The 27,837-nt window shown below is 40.5% G+C and overlaps 1 protein-coding gene across 2 annotated transcripts in view; it reads left to right on the forward strand.

Annotated features, from left to right (window-relative positions):
- CCDC171 (coiled-coil domain containing 171) overlaps positions 1 to 27,837 on the forward strand; it is a 183,344-nt gene that overhangs the window by 152,950 nt on the left and 2,557 nt on the right. The gene's annotated exons all lie outside the window — the stretch shown is intronic.

A 27,837-nucleotide genomic window follows, 5' to 3' on the forward strand; every position in this document is an offset into this window, starting at 1 on the left:
CAAGTCTGCATTTCATAAGAAAGAAGAACAATTGTGGAACAGAGGATTTCTGATGATATGTTTATATACTTTATAAGGACAGTTCCCAAACCAGTGTTGCAAGTAATGTATTTAGTTTAAGCTGAAAGACTAAAAAGTAATGGCTGTTTTGACCTTCAAATAGACTCCTTTTTTGTTGTTGTTGGTAGGACCCAAGAGTGACGCCCATCTTTGATGCTGACAGAATTTAAAGCAAGGCCATTGCCCTGCATTTTCTGCCTTGTAGCACACAAAAGTAAAATTGTATGTCAGGCCGAGATGTCGGGGAGCTGACAAGATGCCCCAGTGACATTTCAGCTGGAAAGAGCAAGTGTCTTGCAACCAAGTGGTCAAATATCAAATAATAGGTCAAGCAGGAAGGAGCTGAGTTCTAACCACAAAGAGGTTTCTGGTAACTTACTTGACAAGCTTTTGGGTGCTTTGTGGCTTGACAAAGTGACGTTCTGTTGGGTATCGCTAGACAGACTGTTCTTTATCGCCTTCAGAAGATCAGACATTGACATTGATTAAACTCTTTAACCCTTAAAGGTTAAATCCTAGCATTTTCATCATTGTGAATGAAGAACAAAAGAATTTTTTTAATATACCATTTGTTTTCATATTAATCACAGAACTCCCTAGTGCTGTTAACTTTTGATGTGCTGTGTAGTTTTTGACAAAAAAATTGAATGCAAAATCTATATAATAGATTGTTTCTCAGTATGGGCCAGTGATACATTAGAAAAATAATATTATGCATTATGGAATTTGTAATTTCTTCTAATATGTCAAATGTATGGCTTGATTTTAAAGCTTCATGACTACTGCTGAAATTCCATTTTGGATGGAAATGAATATTTGTATAAATGATGTATCACTTAAAATGAACAAATCTTCCAACTACCCGTGTTTTCAGGTACTCTAGAATCCTAGAATATCCTGAGTTGGAAGAGACCCACAATAATAATGAAGTCCAAATCCTAGCCCTGCACAGGACAATCCCATGAATAACACCATGTGCCTGAGAGCACTGTTCAAATGCTTCTTGAAGTCTCTTAGGCTGGTGCTGTGATTGCTTTGCAGGGGAGCCTGTTCCAGTACCCAGCCACCCTCTGGATGAAAATCCTTTCCTTGATATCCAACCTAAACCTCTCCTGACTCAACTTCAAGCCTTCAGTTCTCTTGGGCCCTGTCAGTGGTTGCTATAGAGAAGACATCAGTGCCTGCCCCTCCTCTTTCCCTTTTGAGGAAGTTGTAACTGCAATAAGGTCTCCCATCAGTCTTCTCCAGGCTGAACAAACCAAGGCACTCCTAATAGGCCTTTTAATTTTCAATGGGAAACCTTTAATCTGAGGGAGCTTCAAATGTTCAGTTATTCTCTATTGTGCAGTCCATTGCTCACAGCCTTGTTGTGCATGTATGTGTGTATAACAATACAGAGCCATGATATGCCCAATAATAAATCCTGAAGAACTCTTTCATGTAAGGGTCAGCTGACAGAGGAAGAAGATTCATTTTACGTATTTAGTCTTGAATACCGAAGAAAGAAGTTTTCATTTTCCTCCAAGTGGGTTAGTTCCATTCTTTCATGACAGTGGCTGTTCTTAAAGGCGCCACACGTACTGTATTCTGCTCTTCTAAATTTAATGTCAAAGATCTATTAATATGAAGAATAAATGATCTCACTGATAGTTTTCCTCTCTACAGGATATAGATGCATTTAAGCACTTTTTAAAGTATATTTTCATGGTACTCTATAGTTTGAGAAAGAAAGTGCCTACTTTTTGCTATGTGGTCTCAAACTGCTGAAGATTTGCAGCCTATTTGTCCCTTTCCCATCATTGTGAGTCTATGTGGTATTGTGCATATAGAGACAGAAAAAGGATTTCTTTCTGAAATCTTTATCTTACTGAGATTAGGAGTGTCTCCTCTAGTTACAGGTCCAGGCATGGGTTTATGTGATTTCATAGGGACCATAACAATGGCAAATTCAGTGTAGTTAGATGATCTAACAAGCTTTAATTTCTCACAAGGACTAGTTTGTAAGTTTTCATTGAAGAAGTTCTACCTCATTCACTCTATTTAAACACTGACTAACTGTGAGTTATGTACTGTTACTCTTAAAGCTATCCGCTTGGAAGGAACTTTTAAATATATATTATTTGTCTGTCAGAGGTCCTATTTATAATAAAATTCTCCTCTTTCTTATATTGTGAAGAAGCTGAGAGTAGTAAACTGCATTGTCTTTAGTGTGATACTCCTGAGTTGCTTTTCCTTGCAGTTGGTAAAGTGAAATTTGAGATAAATTCCAAATAAATAGGAGATTTCCTGTTAGTAGTTTACAAATGTAGTTTGTAGCTTAGCAAAGCATATTTTTCCCAATCTTTTGGGGACACAATAATAGTCATGCTTGTATAGAATGTGGAAAGACAGTACAGTAATAGTAGCTTTCAACAGATCATCCTGTTTTATACCATCTGCTCTGTCTTGCTTTGAAAATTACAGAGGTTTAGACCTTGATCCTTACTTTCAAAGCTTTTCATTTTTAGCCTGGAATTTAAAGAGGACTAGTTCCACTTGTATAATCTTAGCTTCACCTCAGCACTCCTTCATGAGAACAACTAGTTCCCTTAGAAGAAAGACCATATTTGGTGGGGTTAAAATAATCTCCATGGTTTTTGAATGTGGTGTAACAAGTGATTGGCTTTCTGGTCATTCTCAAAATTAATATTATTTTATTTACCTACTAAGCAACATATGTCTGAAAAGGGATTGTATAATGCATTATGTTTCCCTACAGAGGTTTTATAGCTCTTAGTACAAGTTGTGTTTGTGCCTGTGTGCACACATATGTATATCTTTCTCAGCAAAGATTTTGGATATTGTCAGTATTGTCACTCCACATACTCTAAGCAATTCCTACTACACTGGTAGTACAGAGGGGTTTTTTTGGCTCCTGTCTCCCACAGCTGTTTGCGAATTCAGCAGAATTCAATGACTGTCAAGTTGAATAGGCATTTGTGGGAGTATCCTCCTTTGTAAAAGATCTTGAATAAAGATCTTGAATGCCTTTACCAAGTTAAACCAAGGGAGTTGAAATTTCAAGGCTCTGAAGATCATCTATTTCAGCACCCCTGCTTAGAATACAGTCAGCTACAACAGGTTGCTGAACATTGCCTTTTGTCCTGTCACTAGGCACCACAGAGGATATTGTCCATATTCTTTACAGGTATTTACACAAGTTAGTAAGATCTCCCTGACCCTTCTCTTTTACAAGGTAAAAAAAAATCACAGCTTTCTCCGCTTCTTATGAGAAGAGACCATGCTTCAGTCATTTTATTAGTCATTTTTTTGGCCCTTCTCTGGACTCGCTCCTATATTTCCATCTCTTTCATGTGCTAGGGAAGTCTGGAGCCATTACTGCAGATACAGAGTCCCCAGTGCTGGATAGAGGGGAAAGATTGCCTCCCTTGACTTGCTGGCAGCTTTCCTCCTGTTGCAGCCCAAAGGGTCTATTGGTCTGCTTTGCTGCCAGGGTACATTTCTGCCTCATGGTAAAAAGGAAGACTAAGAACCTCGAGGTACTTTTCTACCAAACTGCTCCCCAGACAGTTGGTCCTCAGTCAGTCTTGGCTCCCCATTCTGTCCTGTTGCTGGAGGTAGTTCTCCCCAGGCAGAGCAGCCTTTCTTCTCTTTACTTGAATTTCATCAAGTTCCTATCAGCCCTTCTCTGGTCTGTCAAAAGTCCCTCTGGATGGCAGCAAATCCTTTTGATCTGTCAACCACTTGTCCCAGTTTAGTGTCATCTGCAAACTTGCAGATTTTGCACTGGCTTCCATTATCCAGGCCGTTAACAACGTTATGAGTCTGTATTGGTCCCTGTATTGACCCCTGGGGTACACCACTAGTGACTGGCCTCCAGGTGACTGTGGCACTGATCACCATCCTTTGAACTCACAAGGTCAGGCAGTTTTGCAGTTGACTTACTGTCCATGTATCTAGTCCATAATTCCTTACTCAACAAGTGGGACATTTTATTTTGTAAAGGGTTCTCCAAGTTTCCAAACACTGCTAAAGCCCTGGATTAAGTGAAACGCAATATTTTATATAACCTCTTTGTCAATTAGGTCAGCCTGATCATTTGATCACTTATAAGAGCATCTGATCATTCTGCTGTTATTGTGTACTTGAAAGGTTTTCCAATGCTTTAAATTTAAGATGAATTTGCATGTGCTATAACTAAGCTCCTAAAATTATTTAAACTCTTTTCTGATATACAAAATTGCTTTAGTAGCATTTTTCTCCTGATGTTTTTTGTAGCTCTTTGATTATTCTGCGGTGAGTAAACCCCAAAAAGCCCCTGGCAGCTTCAGAGTTTGGATGAAATCTATATGTGAAGAGCACTTCTCCTATTGCTGGTGATTGGAACACCAAGCTTACTCAGCATTTCTTTCTCCATTCTGTTGTTTCTTGGCCTTGAAATCCAAACTAACAAAGGAATTTGTTAGGACATTCTTTCCTAGCTTTTAATCTTGCCCAGTGTAAAATTACTAGATTTTGTCTAACTTGACTTCACATTGGTCTTTGTAATCTGATCATTTTTGGACAATCATTTTGCATCATACTGTCCATATGGCCTAAAAATGTACCTCAGTATTTACTCAAAAAGTGTTAAAGTGTCTTCTTTCCTCTTTGCTGAGTATTCAACAAAACCAGTGGAACCTACAGTGATTTTTGCATAAATTATTTAATATCTTTATGTAAAAAATTGAAACTGGACAAATTACATTTTCTTAGTACTTTGACTCTACTATGACTTCAGCTTTACAGGTTTAGATGTGACTTTCACTTAGGTCTCTGCAAATTGTCCTTCAATTGGAGATGGAAGGTGACATGCTCTTTGTCATGCTAACATGGATCTGATCGCTGTCACAGGGAGCATCATGTAGGAATTTTGGGCAATTTATGTAATTTTATGTATTGCAGTTCAGTGCTTTACAAACGAGCCATTCAGCTATGCATATGAAACTGAATCTTTGTCTGCTATTTCTGGTGTCCAGTGACTGATGAATAAAATTGCACAGGGACAAAGCAAAATATGAGAAAGTGTCTGAAAACGAAATTGTTTCCAAGGAATGCTCAGCAGGAGGTAGGGAAATCCACTGAATAATTTTTCTTCAGTTCTTTATTTTCTTTATTTACCATCTCTATTGTACCATGTTTCCTGTCTCTTCATAAACTAACAGTACTAAAAATTATTGCTGATGTCAGATTGCCTTCTCATGGCTCTACTGTGCCCAATTAAAGCTTCATAAGTGGTTGGACTTAATTTTGACTAATTCCATGAAAGTCAGTAATTAAAAAATAGAGAACATTAGATTAAAACATTAGACTTAAAGATTGGATTTTAAGTACAAGTATTGTCACCATTATTGTATAAGTATCCTTTCTTTTTCTTGGTAAACAATTTTTTTAATCTTCCACTGCATGATGGTAACTGAGAGATTGTTCAAAAATAAAACAACACTAATTATATTTAAATAATTACATTTCATTTTATGTGATATACAGCTAGCCCACATAGCAGTCCCACTAACTGACTTGCAGATATCTGAATAGTTTAGTCCACACTAACGGTGTGGTCCTAAAAGTTTTGGAGACAAGGATCATGGACGCTGTGCTTGTGAGCAGTACAGTTAAGAAATGCATGTACCTTCTACACATTACAGGAAAAATGCTCTTAGACTTAAAAATCTGGTACATGTGCATAGCAAAATAAGTGGGGGCAACTTTTTTATGAATCAGGTGAGAGTTTCAGTAACTTTCAGTATATGTTGTGTTGACTTGCCATTAGAACTTCATACATAAAGTCCTTATAATGTATGGGATTCTGCTGGCACATATGGGAGCAACCCAAAGCTACACTCTCTCCTGTGACATTCATATATATAGCATTTGAGATTTTTGCTGACTGAAAAGCTTTTGAAAATAATTTGTAACCCTGAGCCCACAAGGCAATTGTCAAAACAAAAGCAAGAGAATTGTGAATTAAATATTAAGTCCTTTCCTACCTCAATGCCATGTGAAGGTTAATCAAATTTGTTCCCATAAACAATAGCATGGGAGAAATCTTAGTTGTGATGTTTGCAGTGGTAGATAAATCCTGGTTTCAGGCTTCATTCTCAATTGGCTTACTGAAACAAATTTATGTCAGACATTTGGGGTGGGAAGCTGTATATATTAAATCACTGACCTTAACAAGAGTCATGCAGCTAAAATCCTGCACTGTTCTTTTAAAATGTCAGGGGTTAATGTTATTTAAATGCAGTATTTGGTGGTTTAATTGAGTCATGCTTCGTTGTCTTTTACTGCACATTAATGCCAATGAAACACTGAGTGTTGACAGAAAGTTCTCTTTAGCAAAGTATACACTGACATATCATACTGCTATAGAAGAACCAATGTGCAAGACAGAATAGTAATACTCTGCTGGCATAGGAATCCTGTACTGTCTAAATGGTGGCAATATCCATTATACACTGACAGGAAATGTGAACTAGGCTTGCTTTCGTTGTATGTTTTCAGGCTGCCTCTTGAGAGAACTGGTGAGACAATTATTGAGTCTTTAGACAAATAAATTAATCTCAAGGGGTTTTTTTTGTTGGACGTGTCACGCAAGTTAGTAAATGTACATTGGAAATGCAATCCAACTCCTGAAGAGAGTTTTGTTTTAGATGTGCCTTCTGACAGCTTTTGTAATCTGGCATTAGGACACACCAATGGCTTTTCATCTTGACTTTGTCTAAGTTTGGAAAAAGTAAGTTCATGTTATTTCTCTGAATACTTCCCAGTGTTAACTCTTCCTGCCAGCTTAAAACTCCCAAGAGGGAATAGATGCTGGCTTGGCAATTGAGATGTAAAAAATAGTGCAAATTGTGAACTCAGAAGCTTTTGAAGAGGAATACAACAGGAAGGAACAAAGACTAGTCAGTTTACAAGAGCAGTGTACACTGGTGGGATATATTTGGTGTTGTGCTTTTGCACGGTGGAATAACAATTTCAAAGTAACTGCCATCATATGGACAGCTGCTTTACACTTCCTTATTTCAGCTGGAGAAGTCTGCATGCTGTTTGTCTAGTCCTGTAGGACTTAGTTACACTTTTGGACTCTGAGCTTTCCAGGATTTTTCTCATGACTGCAGGGTGGTTTCTGGAAGTCATTGGAATTCTGTCTTGGAAGTGAGTTTGCAAATACTCATGAGTTATGACTTTCAAAAATTTTTTTCAAGCCAGCATTATTTTCCAAATTGGTGTCAGCCAGCCTGGTTGAAGCATGCAACTGTAAATGCACCTAGCTTGTGTGAAACTTTTGATGCTTTCCTGATCCTTATACTGTCTTATAGGTGGCATTGGTACATCACACTTGGCCTTCTAAGGGAAAAACAAAGTGTTTGAATCTTGTGTGGGTAATAATCACAAAGAGTGATTTTGTGGAAATTCGTAACAGTCAGCTTAGTAGCAGCATTTAAGCTCATTTAAGGGCCTGCCTTAATGTGTCTAGCTAAATATATTTTGTTTTCTCCTCATGAGTAAAATATTATGAAAGTGTCTGGAAGCAGCTTAACTGCTTCACATTGGAATGACTGGTGACATTTGCAGACCTGTGTCTTCCAAGGTCTGCACTGAGTCTGTTGTATACTATGAAGAGCTATATAGTTTAGCAGGCAAGACCTATAGACTTGTGACCTGTGGGGACTTCGTTCCCTCTGCCACTGGCTCAAGGACAAAAAGTAGATCTTTTTAGCTTCCAGAAACTCACAACTATGCTGAGCATAGTGGGCTTCTCCTTATGGTGGGAAGCCATAAGGAGACTTGTGAAAATCCTCTGGAGTTCAAAGTCTAATTATCCATGCAATGCATTTGCGTATGAGTTGGGTCTTGGCTTTTTTTAAGATGTTAATGCTATATTTTACTTAAGGTATTTATTAGCAGTTTCTGGTGTATGTGCACGTGTTGTGTGCCTTTGCCTTTAACAACTTATTTTTGCCAGTAGCAGTCAGATAGAACCAGCTGTTGCTTGGTGAACTCTTAAGACTCCATCAAGGCCTAATGTGTTAAATTATTATCAAGGAAAAAAGGGAAACTCAAAAATTAACAGCAAAGTGTGATGAATTTTTTTTATTTGGCATTTTAAATAAACCCATTTTTAAAAGAGTGAGCCAAATATATCTTAGGTTAACTGCAAAGCACAGCTTTGGCCAGAAAGCTCCAAGAAAAAGGTATGTAAAACTGACCAAATAGAAAAATTGTTTTACTATTTTGTTAATAGGCACTCTAATTTAGGAGAATAGTCTGTAACAGGAGAGAAAAATCTAGAAGCAGCTTTAATTGTCAAGGATCAGAAAGAAAAGAAAACCAGTAGATCTCTGATTAGGTTCAGAGTACATCTGTAGCCTTGCTCAGGCTCTGATTATTTCTAAAGAAGAATCTTCTGTGATTTTATCAATAAATTAGGATCTGGACACACCCTGCAAGACAAAGAGAAAAAAACACTTTATCTTTCATGTTAACTGCTACATGTGAAACCAAAACAAACCTACAAAAAAAAAACAACAAACCCCGCAGCAATGACAATAATGAAACAAAAAATAAACAAACAAAACCCCTCCCAGTTTACCCTTTGAGATGGAATCCCTTTGTCCAGGAGTCTGACTGTAAATTCTCATTAAGACTAAATTCTAACAATTTTACTCCAGTACCATAAGAAAATGTTTAAATTCTCAGATGAAAAATGCTATTGATCTGCAACATCTGTTCATTGGTATGTCTACTATATTAATGTCCTGCAGCCTGTGAATGTATCTTAACTTGCTGAAAATGCAAATTTCCTCCAGTGTAAAACACATTTTCAGCTGTAACTAACAAAAGTTTTCATTAAGTATTTGTGGAATACTTAATATTTGTGGAATAGTTTTGTGTCTGTATTAGTGACTGATAGGGAATCACTGCATAGGGAATGGTAGGGAAAGGAATAAATGTTACTACTGAGATATTTGCTAGAATTTCAAACAAACTGCTTAAAACCTAGCAGAAGACAGCCGGACTGGACTGACTTTGGAGTAATAGTAAATTTAAAAGAAAGTGATAAAGAGGAGCTTGTATGAATAGCTCAGACTAGTTTTTCTGTAAGCTAAACTTAGACCCTGTTGCTTTTCTACTTAGGCAAAATTTAGTAGTATCCATTCGCCTACCATGGTCCCCTGTGATTATAGGTTCTAACTAGATGACAAAAGGATGAAGATTCACAAGCCACATAATGCCATTCTCTGCAATGGAAATGTACATTGCTTGCCCTGTAAGAATCAGATAGTTTTACAGTGGGTTGAGGAAAACCATATCATTCTTCCTATTTCAGCAAAAATGTTTCTGTCTCACGTACACACACAGCTTGACTTCCAAAAGGGTACAGATTAAACAGTTGGGGTTATATGAAAAGTGTCTGAAGTTCTCTTCCTAGCCATAAAGAATTGCACTATAAAGATTTATAATTTGAAAGGGAGGAGTTTCCTCTTTTCTGCTGCTGCACAAAAAGACTTGGTTTCTTTTAATAACTGAAATGGTTTCTACCTCTGTCTGAGTCTACAGGAACCTCTTAGAAAGTTCACAGAGCAGTTACAGTTCACCATGTGAGCTAGTCAAATGCAAACTTATTTCTTTGAGGAAGCAGTAGTAATCTTTTCTATTAAACCAGTTGTCTAATGCATATCCAATTTAGATACTATAATTTTTATAGACAACTCCAAGAACCTCAGGAAGATATGAAGCTTAGGGACATGATGAAGTGTATAGAGGTACATGTGTTGACTTCAGATTGGAATTTGGACTGTAATCCTAAGAAGAGTCTTGTTATAGGAATTTCTGCATGGCTTCCACAGGCTTCTTTTTTGTTCTTATTTCCTGTTCTCCGTTTCCTGTATGTCTGCTTTGTTTCTTTTATTGTGTATGTATATATATATTTATTTCACAGTCAAGATTCTTCTTTCGCCAGAATGAAGGAGTACTCTGAGAATGAATGAAGGAAGAAAGTAGATCCAGGTCATACAACGTTAAATGATTCTAGAATTTCTCCTATATTACACCAGAGTTTAAACATCCTATCAGAAATAGAGCATTAGTCAATTGGGTTGTAAACCTGATAATACAGTTTTCTTGTTTGGACTACCAACATAAGTCAATTCTAAGTAATATTTTAATGCATAGTCTTTGCTCCAGTTATTTATATTCTGAGGGCTTTGTCTTAAAACAGGTGTTGTGTCCCCAAAGATAGCATTATTTTACCATCATTACATGAACTCAGAGTTCATTGCATGAATTTCTTAGAAGAATCAAATTCTGCCATACACATGACACAGAATCACTGAATCACAGAATATACTAAGTTTGAAGGGACCCAAAAGGGTCATCAAGTCCAATTCCTGCCCCTGTACAGCACCATTCCCAAGAGTCATACCATGTGCCTCAGAGCACTGTTCAAATGCTTCTTGAGCTCTGTCATGCTGGTGCTGTGACCACTTCCCTGGAGAACATGTTCTGGTGCCCAGTCACCCTCTGGATGAAGAACCTTTTCCTGATGTCTGACCTAAACCTCCCCTCACACATCTTCAGGCCATTCCATTTACTCCTGAGACTGCCCACCACAGTGAAGGGACTGGTTCCTACCCCATCTCTTCCCTTCAGGAGGAAATTGAAGTCTGCAATGAGGTCTCCCCTCTCCTTTCTCTACTCCAGGTGAACAGACCAAGTCACCTCAGCCACTCCTCATACAGCTTCGCCTTCACCACCCTGATGGTCCTCCTTTGGACACTCTCTAATAGGTTCATGTCTTTGTCATATTGTAACACCCAAAACTGCCCCCAGCACTCAAGGTGAGGCTGCCCCAGCTCAGAGCAGAGCAGGACAATCCCCTCCCTTGCCTGGCTGGCAATGCTGGGCCCGGTGCCACCCAGGACAGGGCTGGCACTGCTGACTCACGTTCAGCTTTTCACTGACCAGGACTCCCAGGTCCCTTCCATGGCGCTGCTTTCTTTTGTTGAACTTCATATGGTTGGTGATTGCCCAGACCCCTGATTTGTCAAGGCCTCTCTGCAGGGCCTCCCTGCCTTCAAGGGCATCAACTCCTCTCGGTTTTGTATCACCTGGGAACTTGCTTAGTATCCCTTCCAGTCTTGCATTCAAGTCATTTATGAAGATGTTGAAGAGCACAGGGCTGAGGCTGGAGCCCTGTGGAGCCCCACTAATGACAGGTCCCCAGTCTGATGTCATCCCATTCACTGTAACCCCTTGTGCCTTGAGCCAGCTGCTCAACACTTACATGATGTGTGTGTGTATCTGACTGTGTGCTGGACATTTCGTCCAGAAGGATACTGTGAGAGACAGCATCAAAAGCTTTGCTGAAGCTCAAAAAGAATACATCAACTGTCTCTCCTTGATCACCTGGGTTGGTTACCTTGTCATAAAAGGACAATTTAGTCCAAGGGTATCTTCCTCTGGATTGTGTGATGCCCTAAATGTAAAGAAATAAATCAGTTGTGAATACAATTTTTTTTTAAAGAGAAACTCCTCTTAGGTTTTCTTAATTTGATAGATTTCATCATAATTACTCCTAATTATTCCTTGCATTAGCCTGGCGAACATCAGGCATTTAAATACAATATGCCTGAACATCTCCAGTGGGACAACCTGCAGTGTGTACAAGGGGGAGCTTGACAGATACTAGAAGCACAGGCCACTCCTTAACATGACAGAATAAGAAAATCAAACAAAGATGAGAACTGGTGCCAATTTTTAAAGTGGATTTAAAGGGCAAGCAAATGCACTTTGCTCCACTCAAAAATATTTATTCACTCATCATTTTCAGGCAGTTTATTGTAAAAGTCATATTACACATGGGTTTTCTTCTCATACCTCCTGATGGTCCTCACAAGAAACTAAATAACCAAATTGAAGCATTGAAAGACATAACAGGAATAATCCTAATTCCCTCCTTTATACAACTACTTTAAAAAAAAAGGAACGGAGAATTAACATGTCTAACAAATTATAACATGGCTATGTGAAGAATCCAGTTCCCTGAAACACTCAAGAAAAAGGTCATAAAAACATTACTGGGGCTAGCTTTAATCTTTAATTTTTCTGCAAGGGATGGCTTTAAAAACCAGCTACCATTCAATTTTGATTGAAACTAGCTATGAAGCAAACAGTAATTTTTCTTAGTTGTTAGTAGGTTTTCTTGATTAATATAGATATTGACCATAGATTATGATGGAATTTGATACATTTTTTTAATGAGTGGAAAGAAAATGAATTAGCAATACAAAAGACTTAGTGAAATCTGGAGTCTTGAAAGGAGGCTAAGAACATGGATCCCATAAGCCTATGTTAAAATTTGCTGTTGAACATATTTAGGGCTAGTCACTTAACCACTCTGTCCCTCAGCTTACTTCTCCAAATGACAGATTTTGATATTCCACTGGCTCTAATGCACTAACTCTCTATATTAAAAGCACTAAGTAGTCATGTCATTATGATAGCAAAAATACAGAATCTGTTCCATTTTCTGATGAGATACAATTGCTAATTTGCTAATTGATGCCTTTGGAAATACATTGCCTGAGCACTGTCAGCATGAAGCTCTCCTCCCTCATACATATTGCCATAATATGGAGCACTGCTGAGTACTGAAAACAGTGTGATAATCATCTTCCTCATTTTTTTACAGGAACTTGGGCAAAAGAAATAGAGAGAAATCTTCATAGTTATGCTACCATTGCAACTTTGCTGTTGAGATAATTTGCTTTGCCAGAAACTTCACCAAATGTTTTGCAAAAACAAACAGCAGGGAATCCAGAATGGTTTATAGGCAACAGGGAATAACCAGGGCACTTAAAACCTTGTACTGGCCAGTGCTGACCGGATGATGCAACTGCAGAATCAATAGAAAACACGGCATCAGATATGATAGAAAGGGAGCAGGTGAAAAGATTGTAAATAACATAGCACTACTGTTCGAATATGTGATGGAAATGCACAAAGCAACAAGCAGTTCACAATGGTTTCAGTCCATTTGGGCCTCACAAATGCTAGAGCAATATGACACTGTATGGGACAGCCAGCACTTCAGAGAAGATGACTGGCCAGCTAAGTCTCCTACCTGCAAGTATCCCCAAATGCAGAAATGCTTCAAGGTTTGACTGAAAAAGTGACTGGTTTAAGAGGGGATGGCTTTAGCAAAGAGCTATCACAACTTTCAGTCAATGCTTGCAGAGACCACTCAGTGATCAGGGACAGCTCTCTGGATGAAGCAGTTGCTGCATCAACAAAGGCAGCAGTGAGAGGCTGCAGCCCTGCAGCTCTCCTGGACCTGTGATATGGAGATGGCTAGGCTGGGTTTCTGGCATTCTGGGAAACCAAACTTAAATTAAAAAAAAAAAATCATAAAACCCTGCCCTAATTAGCTAGTGCACAGAGCTGAGTCAACCTTACTTACTCAGCTTGTCTTTAAATTAAACCTTTTTCTTAAGGACTTGGCTAAACTGTAGAAATACTGTACTTTCAGCTGTGACTCACCTTCTCCTACTGTATTTCTTTGCTATTTGTGCTGCAGAACTTTCCTGTTTGTGCAACACTCCATGATGGAATAGTCTTTAATGTCAATAAAACATATTTTTGAAAAGACATAGAAAGGAAAATGGGGAAAAGTATATATAACCTTTGCTATATATAACAAACTGGAGAAACCAAGTAGTCATGAGGCAGACACTTTTTCCTCTTCACTGAACCCCTCTAACCCAGGCTTCGTTCTTCTACTTTTTAAATTTTATTTCAACATCCAAAATGTGAGACAGCAAAATCTAGGAAAACCACAGATAAGGGAAATGGAACCCACATAAGATAAGGTGTCAGAATATTTGGCTCTATTTATCTCACAGTAGGGAGTGTTTTAGTTTAGACTTTAAAACTCTTTTAGGCCATGGTGAAGTCATGAAATGAGTTAAAGGCATTTTACAAAATGTTTTCAGTCTTAGAGAAAATAAGTGCTTAGTACTGTTGTTAGCTCTCCTAGCAAAAAGATCTCCACCCAAAGCAGGAGAAACACTGAAAAGCACATACTACCTGAGTAATATTCCTTAAAGCATTGTGCATCCCAGAAGGCAAGTAAACCAACTTGAGTGTAAGGGTCTTGGTGAATAAAAGGCCAAAGTTCTTATTCACTTCAGTGGGGTCAGGATTTTCCACAGGAGGCATCCCACCTTAATGCTTGTTTCTTAGTCTACCTTCAAAGCACCAACATTACAGTCCTTTCTGGTGTCTCCACCTTGGCAGGTTTAGTCCAAATACTTTATAACTGGTCATATCTGGTTATCAATAGCTGATCAAATTGACAACATATATACCTTTTCTGTGTGTCTGTCCTCATGGAAGACATAGGTATTTGTGGCAAACATGTGCACTTTGGGGCCTGTCTTATCAACCCACTTATCATCCACCCACTATGTACTTCCTACAAAATCAGCAGGAAAACTCAGAATGAAAACCATGCAGTAGAAAAGACCATGTCTTACAGTTCTCCTGAGCTGCAGGAAAAGATCCTTCTGAAGGTGATTTCTGGTTTACATGGCATATACCTTTGAAGTACACTCAATCTGGAATCAATTCAGGAATTTACAGATATGGGTTATCAGACCTTGTTTATTCACAATGATGAGAGGAGTTTAATTAATACCACACATATTGGTCAATTCTTTGCTTTTAAACCTTACCTTTTGCCCATCAGCCAATCAATATGTATTTTAATCTTCTTCCCTTTTCAGACATAGTTTTAACATCTCACAGAATAGAGTAGCAGACTTCACAATCATTAATTGCTATTACCAGCTCTTTCATTTTCTGAACATCAGCAGTTTCTATAAAATCCACTTTCATCCATGTGTTATATTACCCGTTTTTATTCACCACTTGTTTCTGAAGTATTCTTCTTTAAAACTGCAGAGTTCTATTAACCAGGATTACAAAATAGTTATTTTATACAATTTCCTTTATATTCTCAGATTTTCTCATTTGACATGGAAAAAATATAGGAATAAACTTCAGTTGTAGATATAACTCCATATCTATCTACAAAACCTAAAATATGGATGAGGGAAACATGGTAATTTTCCCTGACACAAATACAATTAAGATGTTTATTTTGGGACCTAGTCTAACATTTTAACCTGAGGAGACAATTAAGCCCATGAAAATGAAAATGTTTACAGACAGGCTATGTCTGTCAGTCACAGCCTACTAAAAAGCAGACATATTTCTGCTGATCTTTGGTTGCGTGCAGTGCACAATACCAGATGATATGGTTTCATATTTTTCTCCTGCTCTATTAATCAACAAAATCAATAGCTACAGCCACTTTCACTGGCCTCTCATTTCAATTTTTTAAACCAACTGATCTTAAACGTAGAACAAAAGTGGGCAACAGGCAGGAGCAGAGTCAAGTGACCAAGAAAGAGTATGGTTTTGCTGTCCAGTTGTACAGGGATGCACTTAGAAAAGCCAAAACTCCTCTGGAGTTGAATCTGGCAAGGAATGTGAAAGACAACAGGGAAGTATTCTACAAGTATAAGAAAAGCAAAAGGAAAATGTGAGCCCACTGCTGAATGGAGCGGGAAAACTGGTGACAGCTGACATAGAGAAGGATGACATATTTGATGCCTTCTTTTGTCTCAGTCCTTGCCAATAAAATCTGCTACTAGGAATCCTAGACCACTGAGACCAGAGAGAATTGGAGCAAGGAAGACTGACTTAGTGAAGATGGGCTGGGCTAGAGAGAAAACAATCAGCTTATATACAAGCTCAAAAGTGCTGCGGAAGCTGTGATGTCACTGTGAGGCCACTTTCAGTTGTCTTTGAATGGTCATGATGACAAATCAAACAAGAGGTTCCCAAGGACTGAAATAGAGAAATACCGCTCCAACAAGAGGGGGAAAAAATAAAATGTAAAATTAAAAAAAAAAAAAAAAGAGAACAGGTCCTTTAGCATCACCTCAGGCTCTAGGAAAGCAATGAACAACTGCTCCTGGAAACTGTTTCCAGGCCTTCTAGAATGTGACAACCAGCTTGGTGGATGAAGGAAGAACAGTGGATGGTTTTTACATTGACTTTGGCAGCATGTCTGACACTGACTCCTGTAACATCATCAGAGACAAGCCAGTAATGCACAGGTTAACTAAATATATGGTGAATTAAGAAGTGGCTGAATAATCAGGCCTGGTGCTCTTCAACATCCCCACTAATGGCCTTGAGAATGGGATAAAGTGCATCCTCAGCATGTTCACAGATGACACAGAATTGGGCAGTGTGACTGATACACCAGGGCATTTTGCTGACAATCAGAGCAATCCAGAAGTACAACAAGGAGAAATCTGAAATCCCATAACTGAGGAGGAATAACCTCAAGTACAAGTATATGCTAGCTACCCAGGTGGAGATCAGTACTTCAGAAATGAGTTTGAGTTTCAACAAGCAGCAAGCTGACCATGAGGCAGCAATGCATTCTCACAGCATAAAAGGTCAACCGTATCATAGGCTGCTTTGGGCAAAGAGGGCCAAGCAGGTTGAAGAAGGTGAACCTTCCACTCTGTTCAGCACTGGTGAGGCCACATGTAGCCATATCGTGGCCAGATCTGGGCTCCCCAGTACAAAAGAGATGTGGATATACTGGAACAACTTGCGCAGGGCAACAAAGATACTATGTACTATAGTAACTATATGGTGTGTACTACACTAACTTTCACATGAGGAGAGGTTGAGAGAGCTGGGCTTGTTCAGCCTGAAGAAAAGACAGCCCAGGGGAGACCTTGTGCACATGTATACCAACAGGACAGAATGAAGACGAAGGAGCCAGATTCCCCCGTGTGGTGACCGGTAACAGGACCAAAGGCAATGGGCACAAACTGAAACACTGGAGGTTCAAGGTTCCCTTGGAAAATCAGGAAACACTTTTTCATTGTGAAAGTGACACAGATTGTACAGAGGGTTCTGAAGTCTGCATCCTTGGAGATATTCAAAGACCAGCTGAACACAGTGCAGGAAACCTTTAGTTTTAGCTGACCCTGCTCTGAGCAGGAGTATGGAACTAGACCTTAGTGGTTCTATCCAACATCAGCCATTCTGCAATTCTGTGATTTGTAAGCTAGTGGCTTGTTTACAGTTATATGCTGCAAAATTTATTAATTTGGTAATTTCTGTGATTCATGAGAATGGTCACATCACTTGTGTAGTGGTATCATGGAATAGATGAAGTAATTATCGTAAAATGGGAACATTGCCTAAACAAACCAAATGCTCCTGGGTACTGTAAGCTACAGATAGAGGGAATGACCTGTAGAACCTTAGGATATGCTCATCCTCTCATTTACTGTGGATACAAACCTCAGGTTTCAAAATTAAAGTTTTCCCTCCAATCTTTTACTAGACTGACAGCCATTTATATATGTATTGGTGTGTCTCATCATTATTGTGCGTTATACACAATGTTTTTCATATCTGTACCAAGTGAATGGAACAATTTTTAATGACCTTAATTTTTCTGTCATCTTTGCCATCCTCTAATTCCCATCTTGAAACATTTTCATTAATATGGTCAATCGGGGAGGCAGCAGTGACTGAAGGAACTCTAGGAGTGAGGGTTAGATCAGGCTGTACAGGGGGAGTTCCATTCACAGGAGATTGAAACAGCTCCAGGGAGCATGGCAAACAGGGGCGGGCAAATGGGTGTGGCACGGTAGTAAGGGCACTGGCACAGCACTTTGCTTGGCAACTCACAAAAGCGGGGCAAACAGCAGGGGCTCCTCTCCCACCATCTTGAAGCAGCCAACAGAGGCAGCAAACAGACTGAATAGCTGGTAAGCAACAGCATCTTTTAGCCCCAGTCTTTTTAGCATACTAGTTTAACTTTCCTCAGCTAAGGTGTTGACACACCAAGCTCAATCGCATGTATCTGCAGGAGTCACTGAACCAGCCAGGTCAGAGGCCTCCAGACAGACAAACCGGCTGATGGGAGATGGAGCTTTCCAGGTCACAGGCTGCCAGGAGTGCCTGATGCCTTTCTCCAAGGCTGGAGCTGACAAACGCTTACTTTGCAGAAGATGTGCTGTGGTGGAGGAGCTGTGTCACCAGAGGAGGGAGCTACAGGAAGAAGTGAACAGGCTGTGTAGTATTTGAGCACACAAGGAAGGGGCTGAGGATTATTTTCAGAGGCATTATGGTCTCAAGGCTCTTGGGAGTTTCTAACTTACATTGCAGTGGAGAAGCAGATGAACTCAGAATACTGCACAGTAAATAGCCCAGGGTCTGTTAGTCCAGGGTCTGTCGAGATGAAGACTGGAAGCAGGTCACTGTGCACACCAGGAGGAAAGTTTCTCTTCCTTCTCAGAATCTGACAAGTAGGACTGGCACCTTCTATAGCATATGTAAGGCTCTGGAAGTAAGAAGGCCAGACAACTGAGGAGGTGGGTAAAGGTCCTCCTGGGATCAAGTGTCCTCCTAATGCAATACCATCTGTACCCCACATCACGACCTCCTGTTAAGAGGAAAAGGAAGGTAGTTGTAATAGGAGACTCTCTTCTAAGGGGAATGGAGGGCCTGACATGCTGACCGGACCCAGCTCACAGGGGCATGGACAAAGGATATTATTGGAAGACTCCCCACTATATTAAGGCCTTGTGATTACTATCCTTTATTGGTTGTTTAATGGGTGTAATGATGATATAACAAAGAGAAGTTCAAGGGCAATCAAAGAGACATCAGTGTTTTGAGAAGACTGGTAGAAGGATCAGAAATACAAGTTGTGGTTTCCTTGATCCTTCTGGTAACAACAAGTATTATTAAAAGGAATAGGCAGATCCATCAGGTCAATATATGGCTCTCAGGCTGGTGTAATCAGAAAAAATTTGGTGGTTTTCACCATATTTTACTCAACACCTGGTCTGCTGACACCTGAAGGGATTCACCTTTCTCAGAGGGGAAGAAGAATTCTAGCACAAGAGCTAGCAGGAGTTGTTGATAGAGCCTTAAACTAACTTGGAAGGGGGAAAGGGACCAAACCAGGCTTGCTATGGTGAGCAAGAGGATGGTATGACAAAAAAGGAAACAAGCACTAATGGAACCCTTCAGTCAGCTTCATTGACTGCAATGTACTACACCTGAAATGTTTCTACACTAAGGCATACCCCATGAGGAACAAAGAAGATGAGATGGAAGCCTGTCCCTGTCCCAGAGATTTGACATAATTGGTGTAAGTGAAACCTGGTGGGATGAGTCCTGTGACTAGAGTGCCCTGATTGCCAGTTTCAGGCTGTTCAGATGGAACAGGGGCAGAAGAGGCTGGGTTTTGGCATTGCATGTAATGAAAAGCATAAAATGTGTGGAGCTCAGAGCTGGCAATGGCACAGTTGAGAGCCTCTGGATAAGAATTAAGAGACAAAAAAATAATGTGGATATTATTGTGGGACTCTACTTATAGACTTCCCAGCCAGGACAATGATGCTGACAAATTATTCTTTGAGGAACTGAAGGACACTTCCAAGTCAACTGCCCTTGTCCTTATGGGGGTCTTCAACTTGTCAGAAATCAGCTGGGACCATCATGCAGCAAGTACAACCTGGGCCAGAAGATCCTTAAAAAACCTGGATGACAACTTTACGGAATAGGTCCTAAGGGAGTTGACTCAGAAGGATGCTCTCCTCAATCTCCTGCTTTTCAACAGAGAGAGTCTCGTGGATCAAAGTGGATACTGGCGGCTGTCTTGACCACAAAGAGGTCAAGCTTAAAATCTCAGCTGACAGCAAGAAAAGTGCAGGCAGCACTTCAGGTATCAGGTGAGAACACTTCAAGCTACTCAGGGAATTAATGAGTAATGTCCCCTGGGAAAATGTATTTACAGATGCTCAGGTCCATCTGTGCTGGTCACTTCTTAAACATCACCTTCTAAGAGGACAGGAGCAAGCAATTCCCAAATGTCTGAAGTCAAGCAGACAAGGCAAAAGTCTGTCTTGGCTGAGCAGGAATCTTCTCTTGGAAATAAGACAAAAATGAAGGTGTATGCCTTTTCCACTGGGACCTTGCCTAGTGGAAGCAAGGTCAAGTGGTATGGGAACAATAAGAGATGCTGCTTACCACTGTAGGGAGAAAATTCATGTGGCCAAAGATCAACTGGAGATGAAGCTGGCCAGAATTGTGGGAGCAAGACATTTCTCATACATATTAAAATAGCATACATATTAAAATAGCATAAAATAGGCAGCATAAAAATAATACTTGCCCATTACAGGATGAGGATTGTCACCTCGCAGACAGGGACAGGGACATGGCAGAGGTGTTCAGTGCATTCTTTGTCTCTGCCTTCAATACCGATGACAGACTAAGGTGGTCCCAGTGTCTTCAGCTGGAGGACCAGGACTGTGAGAATTATAAGTTCCAGTCAACCTTGAACATGTGTGGGATCTGCTGCTCCAGCTGGATCCCTACAGATCTATGGGGCATAATGGGTTTTGTCTGAGAATCCTCACAGAGCTAGCTGATGTCATAGCAAAGCCTCTCTCAATGATTTTTGAGTGGTCTTGGAAACCCAGAGCAGTCCCAGTTGACTGGAACCTGGTGAACTGTCTTGGTTTGAAAAGACAGGTGTCTGCTAAGATAGGCAGGACCTTCTCTTGAAAGAGAAAATGTAAACCCCCTCCTTCTGAATTATTATAATTTTGAAATTAAGGAGCTCTCAGGCAAAGATATGGGAGTAAGAATCACAGTTCTTCATTAGGAAAATAAAAATGAAAATGCAGTAATAAAAAACAGCGCTGACAGAGTTAGATACAACCTGACACCCTGTTGGTCAGGGTGTTGGTAGCAGTCTGATTAAATGGTGGCTGCAGTCCTCCTGCAGTAACAGATGTAGTTTTGTTCAAACAATGGTCCTGTAGAAAGTGTGTAGTTTTCTTCTGAAGGTCCAATGATGGGCCTGGTCTTCCTCTGGGAATCCAGTGGAAAAAGGCTGCTCCTCTGGGAATCCAGTGGGAAAAGGCTGCTTGTTGTGTTCCAAATCTCAGATTATATCCAGGTTGGAATGCTTGGCTCCTCTCCCTGGGCAGAGCATCTCACAGTGGGATGATGTAATTTTATCAGTCATGCAGTGAGAATCATTGGCCCATTAATAGAAGATATGTCCCCCAGAGGGAGGATGGGTTGTGGAAGTGATAAAGAAAACTGCCCGACATGGCTTTAATGGCTGACCTACTAACAGAAGATAACTGCCCACCTGGTTCTAACAGATGGCAATGGAATACACACCCCCAACCACATCTTCCACTGCAACCTAAGACATGACCATTTTCCCAATTTTCAGGAACGGCAAGCAGTAAGACTCTGGAAACTCCAGGCCTGTCAGTTTCACTTCAGTGCCTGGTAAAGTTATGTAGAACATTATTTTGGGAGCTATTGAAAACATCTAAAAGATAATGCAGTATTTGGTCATAGCCAGCATGACTTCATGGGAGAAAATACCTGATTATGAAACCTGATTTCCTTTTATGACAAGGTAACCAACCCAGATGATCAAGGAGAGACAGTTGATGTATTCTTTTTGAGTTTCAGCAAAGCTTTTGATGCTGTCTCTCACAGGATCCTTCTGGACAAAATGTCCAGCACACAGCCAGATACACACACACATCATGTAAGGGGTGAGCAGCTGGCTCAAGGCACAAAGGGTTACAGTGAATGGGATGACATCAGACTGGGGACCTGTCATTAGTGGGGTTCCACAGGGCTCCAGCCTCAGCCCTGTGCTCTTCAACGTCTTCATAAATGACTTGAATGCAAGACTGGAAGGGATACTAAGCAAGTTCCCAGGTGATACAAAACCGAGAGGAGTTGATGCCCTTGAAGGCAGGGAGGCCCTGCAGAGAGGCCTTGACAAATCAGGGGTCTGGGCAATCACCAACCATATGAAGTTCAACAAAAGAAAGCAGCGCCATGGAAGGGACCTGGGAGTCCTGGTCAGTGAAAAGCTGAACGTGAGTCAGCAGTGCCAGCCCTGTCCTGGGTGGCACCGGGCCCAGGTTTGCCAGCATTGCCAGCCAGGCAAGGGAGGGGATTGTCCTGCTCTGCTCTGAGCTGGGGCAGCCTCACCTTGAGTGCTGGGGGCAGTTTTGGGTGTTACAATATGACAAAGACATGAACCTATTAGAGAGTGTCCAAAGGAGGACCATCAGGGTGGTGAAGGGCCTTGAGATGAAGTCATATTAGGAGCAGCTGAGGTGACTTGGTCTGTTCACCTGGAGAAGAGGAAATGCAGGGGAGATGTGCTTGCAGTCTACCACTTCCTCTTGAGTGGATGAGAAGGGGCAGGAACTGATCTGTTCTCTGTGCTGACCAGTGGTCACTACAGGACCAGAGGGAATGTCTGAACCTGTGTCAGGGGAGGTTTAGGTTGGATATTAGGCAATGTTTTTCACCCAGAGAGTGATTGAATGCTGGAACAGCTCACCAGGAAAGTGGTTGCAGCACCAGCCTGACAGAGTTCATGAAGTGTTTGGACAACTACTTTCCAAGGCAGAGGGTATGGGTGTCCTGTGCTGAGCCTGGAGCTGGCCGTGATGAGCCTTGTGGGTCCCTTCCAACTCAGGGTATTTTGTGATTCCATGAAATCATCTAGTCGTGCTTCAAAGTAGAGAAAAAAAGGAGAAAATATGTAAGAAAAGCTCATGGGCATTCTGTTTCCTTGAAAAGATGCCACACATCTCTTGATTGTTTGTCTGAACATGTGACTCAAGGATACAGGTGTATTTTCACCTTTCAGTGCCAGACTCTCAGTTGAGCCTATACCCATCTTTCTTGGAAGGAGCTTTTTCCTACCTGATGGGCCCACACAGGAACCTGTCTTACTAGTGGTCAGACCTAAAGGACATTCAAAGTTTGGTTTTTTTGCAACAAAATGCCAGGACTGGCAGGCCGTGGATAGCACAGGCTGAAGACATACTGAAGGGAAACTAGGCACTAATGAGACACAAATGTTTTCCTTTAATTCAAGAATGAGGTGGTGCTGTGGAAGACAGTATATTACTGCAACGGAAAAGCACTAGCCATGAGTTTCTAAAACTTGAGCCAACTCAGCATGTCTCTTTGACCTGTGACAGTTGGATTTCTGTAGCACTAGAACACAGCCCAGCTATCTGCCTGCATACACAAGGTGCTGACACTGACAGTGTCTGGCAGGATTCTGCTAACAGGATATTTTACACCCATTCCTCTTAAAACAGAAAACAAAGCAGAAATTTTCAACTGTACGACTCTGTTTCTCTTTTATTCTTTCTGATCATGTACATCTAGGCCTTGGTTGCTGTAAAGCCTCTTGTGCCTTTCAACTATCTGGCATGAAATAGCCTATTTAGCTGAGCTATTCCTGTGTGTTACTTTGTCTGCGTTTTTCAGAAATATTCTGATTTAATAGCTGTTCTTACATGGGCAGGGGAAGGAGAACCCTAAGTGCTGTGAAGTCACTCAAATGTAATTATCAACTGAAAGAGGAGGTAAAGATTGCAAAATTGCTAATCTGAATTTTAAAAATGTATAAATATATGAAATTGTATTGTCTTCCTACATGTTACTTCTTCTTCCTTAGTGGTGCTTTCCTGAAGAGTCACACTTCTAGAAAAATAGAGCATTTTCAGATGACCCAAATTACACCAGGAAGGCAAAGAATTGACCAAAATATTGAACTTTTCCCAGGGAAGCAGGATGTAGTATGTCCAACAGGCAGCAGAGCTGTTTCCAGTCTTCCCAGAAAGAGGGATCACTTTGTCATGACAGAGCTGCTTGGAGCAATGTCAATCCAGCCAACTTAGAGAAGCAGATTCCCTAAAAGCTGTATGTTTAATCATAGTTTGGAGTGGAAATCTGCTGCAGCTTAGAGTTATTGTGGAAGTACGTGTCATGGCAATTCAGTGTTTCCATGACACTAAATTTTAAACAAACTGAAGCTGTCTGTATTAGTAACTCTGCAGAATCTAGCTGATAATACTGGTGCCAAGGTTTTTACTATGCTTCAGGAGCTCAGAGCTTTTTGTCAGAATGTTGCAAACCCACAGATCAGTTAATTAGCAACTAAAAACTGAAAAAAATGCTTTAAACTGCAAATATGTCATTGCACAGATCTTAAAAAAAAAAGTTTCAAATAAAAGCACAGACTTTAATTCCTGTGAGCTGCACGTGACTTGGAATGTAGACTGAAGTGTAAGGTAAGTGGGAATATGTCCCACATACCAGGAGCATGCCACAGTGCGCTCTGATGACCTAGTGTGAAAACGTGCTGTTGTCGCTGCAAATTCACGTGCTGATGTGTATAAGAGAATCAGCTCAGAGCAGTAAACCAAGCCAGTTTGGAGACTTCCTCTGGGAAGGAGCTGCAGTGAGCACACTGCCAGATTGGCAGGCTGTGATGTGCTGCCCAGGCAGGCAGAAGGATGGTTTGGTCTGGGGAAGGAGCCGGCGGTGGGCCCTGCCTGAGGTCCCGCTGAAGCGCAGCATGGCAAGTCTTGTGGTCCTGTGTAAACAGATGTCCATGGGATAATTCACAAAAATGTAATTACGCACAATAGTGCAAATGTTTAATTAATCAGGTCTCATGTCCTTATTATCCCCTCACTGGCTTTCACTAATAATGACCCAGAGGAAAATTCTGTGCCTTCTGTGAATTATATTTTATTTACAAGGGTTTAATTTCTTAGATGATTTTTCTCTTTTGTTCCTGGTTATCTCTACCAACAAGAAAATATAATTCTGATGTCCTTTACAAGTAGAACTTGTGACTGGTCTAAAATACAAAATTAGGGAAGGCTTTGTGCTAGCTCACATGGTTCCTTTAGCTGAATAAATTAGAATAACTTAGCACTTAATATATCTCTTGCCTCACATTCAAAGGATGCATAAATATTTGGCAGTAATCCTATGACTAAAGTTGAGAGGAGAAGAAAAGAGGTCTTGAAGGAGAAGCTTTTCTGTTTGAGCAGAGCAATTCCTTGCAAGCTGGTTTTTAATCTATATGAAACGTTAAATCGCAGAAGGGTGTCTGGAGCCAAGAATGGAGCTCCAGCCTCCTTCCCTGAAGATGCCCCTGCCACCCCCAAAAGTCAGCCACTGGAAAGAAAGTGTTAAGAAATATATTGTTTGCATTAGGGGGCTGAATTTTCCACTGGGTAATCATCAGTGAAACCCAGTCAAGGGCAAATGAGGATGGCAGGCCTGATTAATTAATATGCTATGGTGCTAAGAGCAAGATTTATGCTATTAGTTTTACAAGAGTCATTGATATTAATACTGCTAGCAAAAATTTTGTAATTCTGTTTACTATTTCCCTTTTTCACTGCAAATATGTTATTAAAACTACAAATGACCTAATGTAACATTGTAGCTCTTCTCTCTAAATATTACTCCTGCTCTACAGAAGAGCTCTTGCAGAAGCTGCTATTAGATGAACAGTTGCATTTTTTCCCTTGTAATCTGCAATTTTGGAGGCTTTTAACCCTGATAAAAAAATTTACTTTCAGTTTAAATCAACTTTTCAAAGATCTCTATATAAGATATATATTCTTACTCATGTAAATATGAGTACATTCCCACTTGGAAAGAATTTTATATGGAGTTTTCTGAAAAATGGAAAAAAAAATTAGTTGTATATGCAAATAGGTATTCAAGCCTGAAAAAGACAAATGTCATTACAAAGCATGGAGTAGAAGAAAACAATGTTTTGGGGATAACAAGGGCTACTGTGAAGACACTCATTTCCCTAAACAAAAAAAGGCTTATGTGAAACTGTTAAGTATTTTCATCACTTTCAGGCTGATACACAGCACATTCAGAAGTATCTGTTTCATAATGTGTTAGTAGTGAAGGAGCTGAATGCCCTTGCACTATAAACACTGTTTCAGAAATGTGTTTATAAGCAGCTCTGCTTTTCTTCATTAACATGCCACAGGAAATACAGCAGAAAAATCTGAAGTGTGGGGCATAGATTGTTTCTTGGAAGGAATTGAGGATTGTCTGTTGGACTGGGGTGGAAGGAGGGGATTGTCTGTTGCAAATAAGCTTGCATGAGCGTGAGGGACAACCAACCAGGTCAGTGTCAGTTCTATTTTCCTGATAGTACACTTATGTGTTTACTTTTCCCTTTACAGTAACATGGAACATTTTGTTGGAATTATGCCTCTTCCTCTGGGGTTATTTTTTTTTTCTTTCTTGACAAGAAACTCTCAGTAGTCACGTATAGCTCAGTAAAGTCTTAGACTTTGCAGTAACTTTCCCAGGTCTCAGTACTGAGGCAAGCTTGCCAGACTTCGTGGGGGGTCTTTTTGGTCTGCCTGGAGCTTTGGTTTAGTTAATTGAGCTATAACGATTCTTTCAATGATCAGGTGACTGATCTTTTTTTGTTTTAATATCTGTACAGTCACAGAATAACTTTAATTTTATACTTTATTGTACAAAAGTACCTCCATGGTACCTCTTGTCATCAGGGGCCCAAAACTGCGCACATGATTTGCGGTGCAGCCTTGCCAGCCCCCATACAGGGGGACAGTCCGTGCCCTGGCCAGCTGCCACACTATGGCTGATAAAAGCCAAGATGCCATTGGCCTTCTTGGCCCCAGTACCAAGCCATTATACTATGTATTTCAAAATACTGAGCAGGCTAGGATAGTAACCTCAGATAAGTGTCTCCCTTGATTTAAAATGAAAAAGTTTATGAGGATCTCAGAAAAAATAGAATCTTCAAGCAAGCTCAGCAGCTGTAAGGACATGGCTGATGGTGGAGCATCACACAGTGGTTCTGAAGTTATTGCTACCCCATATCCTCACTGTGCCCTGTAGCTTTCTGACTCCGCAGTATCCTGCAGAGCTCTGTGTTGAGCAAAGTCTCAGTGATGCCGCTGGCAGGGTAACTTGTGGTCTTCCCAAACTCTCTCCAGGGTCATGCCTTCATTTGTTATGTGAGCCACATGTGCTCACTTGTGAACACCTATGGGTACAGGATGCCTGGTGCTAAACCAAAAAAATCACTCTGGGAGGGAAACTAGCCTGAGACCCAGCTTGGCAATGATGCTAGCACACCAGAACTGTCTTACAGTGATGACAGCTGTTTTTTGTGGCAGAAGAAACGAAGTGCATCAAAGCATCTGGTGAGTGCAGGCCCCTCCTAATGATAGTGCACCTCTGATGATTGATTACCTGCAATGTGTGCAGGAGGAATTTCATCTCCCTTGGACCTTGATTTGTCTGTCTGGGACTACTAGGTCACTAATGAAGCTTTGCCTTTGTCATTTCCACTTGTGAAACACAAAAGAAGTTTGAACAAAATGGTGACCTTGCCTGCCTGTAAATTAATGCAATCATTTTCATGCAGCAGGACATAATTTTCCAGTTTGTATGGGTATGGCATTCCTGCCTGAAGTCTTGCATCTGTCAGTTCACCATTGACAGCACAGCACATCAGTGGATAGAAGCATGATTGCTGAGTTCAGGTATTTGGAAGACCTTGGTGCATTGTAATTCTTGCTGTGATGGGCTTAATTCCTTGAAAAGGGTTTGTAGGAATTAAGCTTCTCACTTCTGCACAGCAATTAATTCAGATGTATTGCCATCAAGCACTGGGGAATTCCAGACAACTGAGATCACTCACAGGTGTGGATTTATTACAAGTGATAGGGTGTCTCTTCATCTACTCTGTTT

Source organism: Passer domesticus, chromosome Z (assembly GCF_036417665.1).
Source record: "Passer domesticus isolate bPasDom1 chromosome Z, bPasDom1.hap1, whole genome shotgun sequence".
Lineage (NCBI taxonomy): Eukaryota > Metazoa > Chordata > Aves > Passeriformes > Passeridae > Passer > Passer domesticus.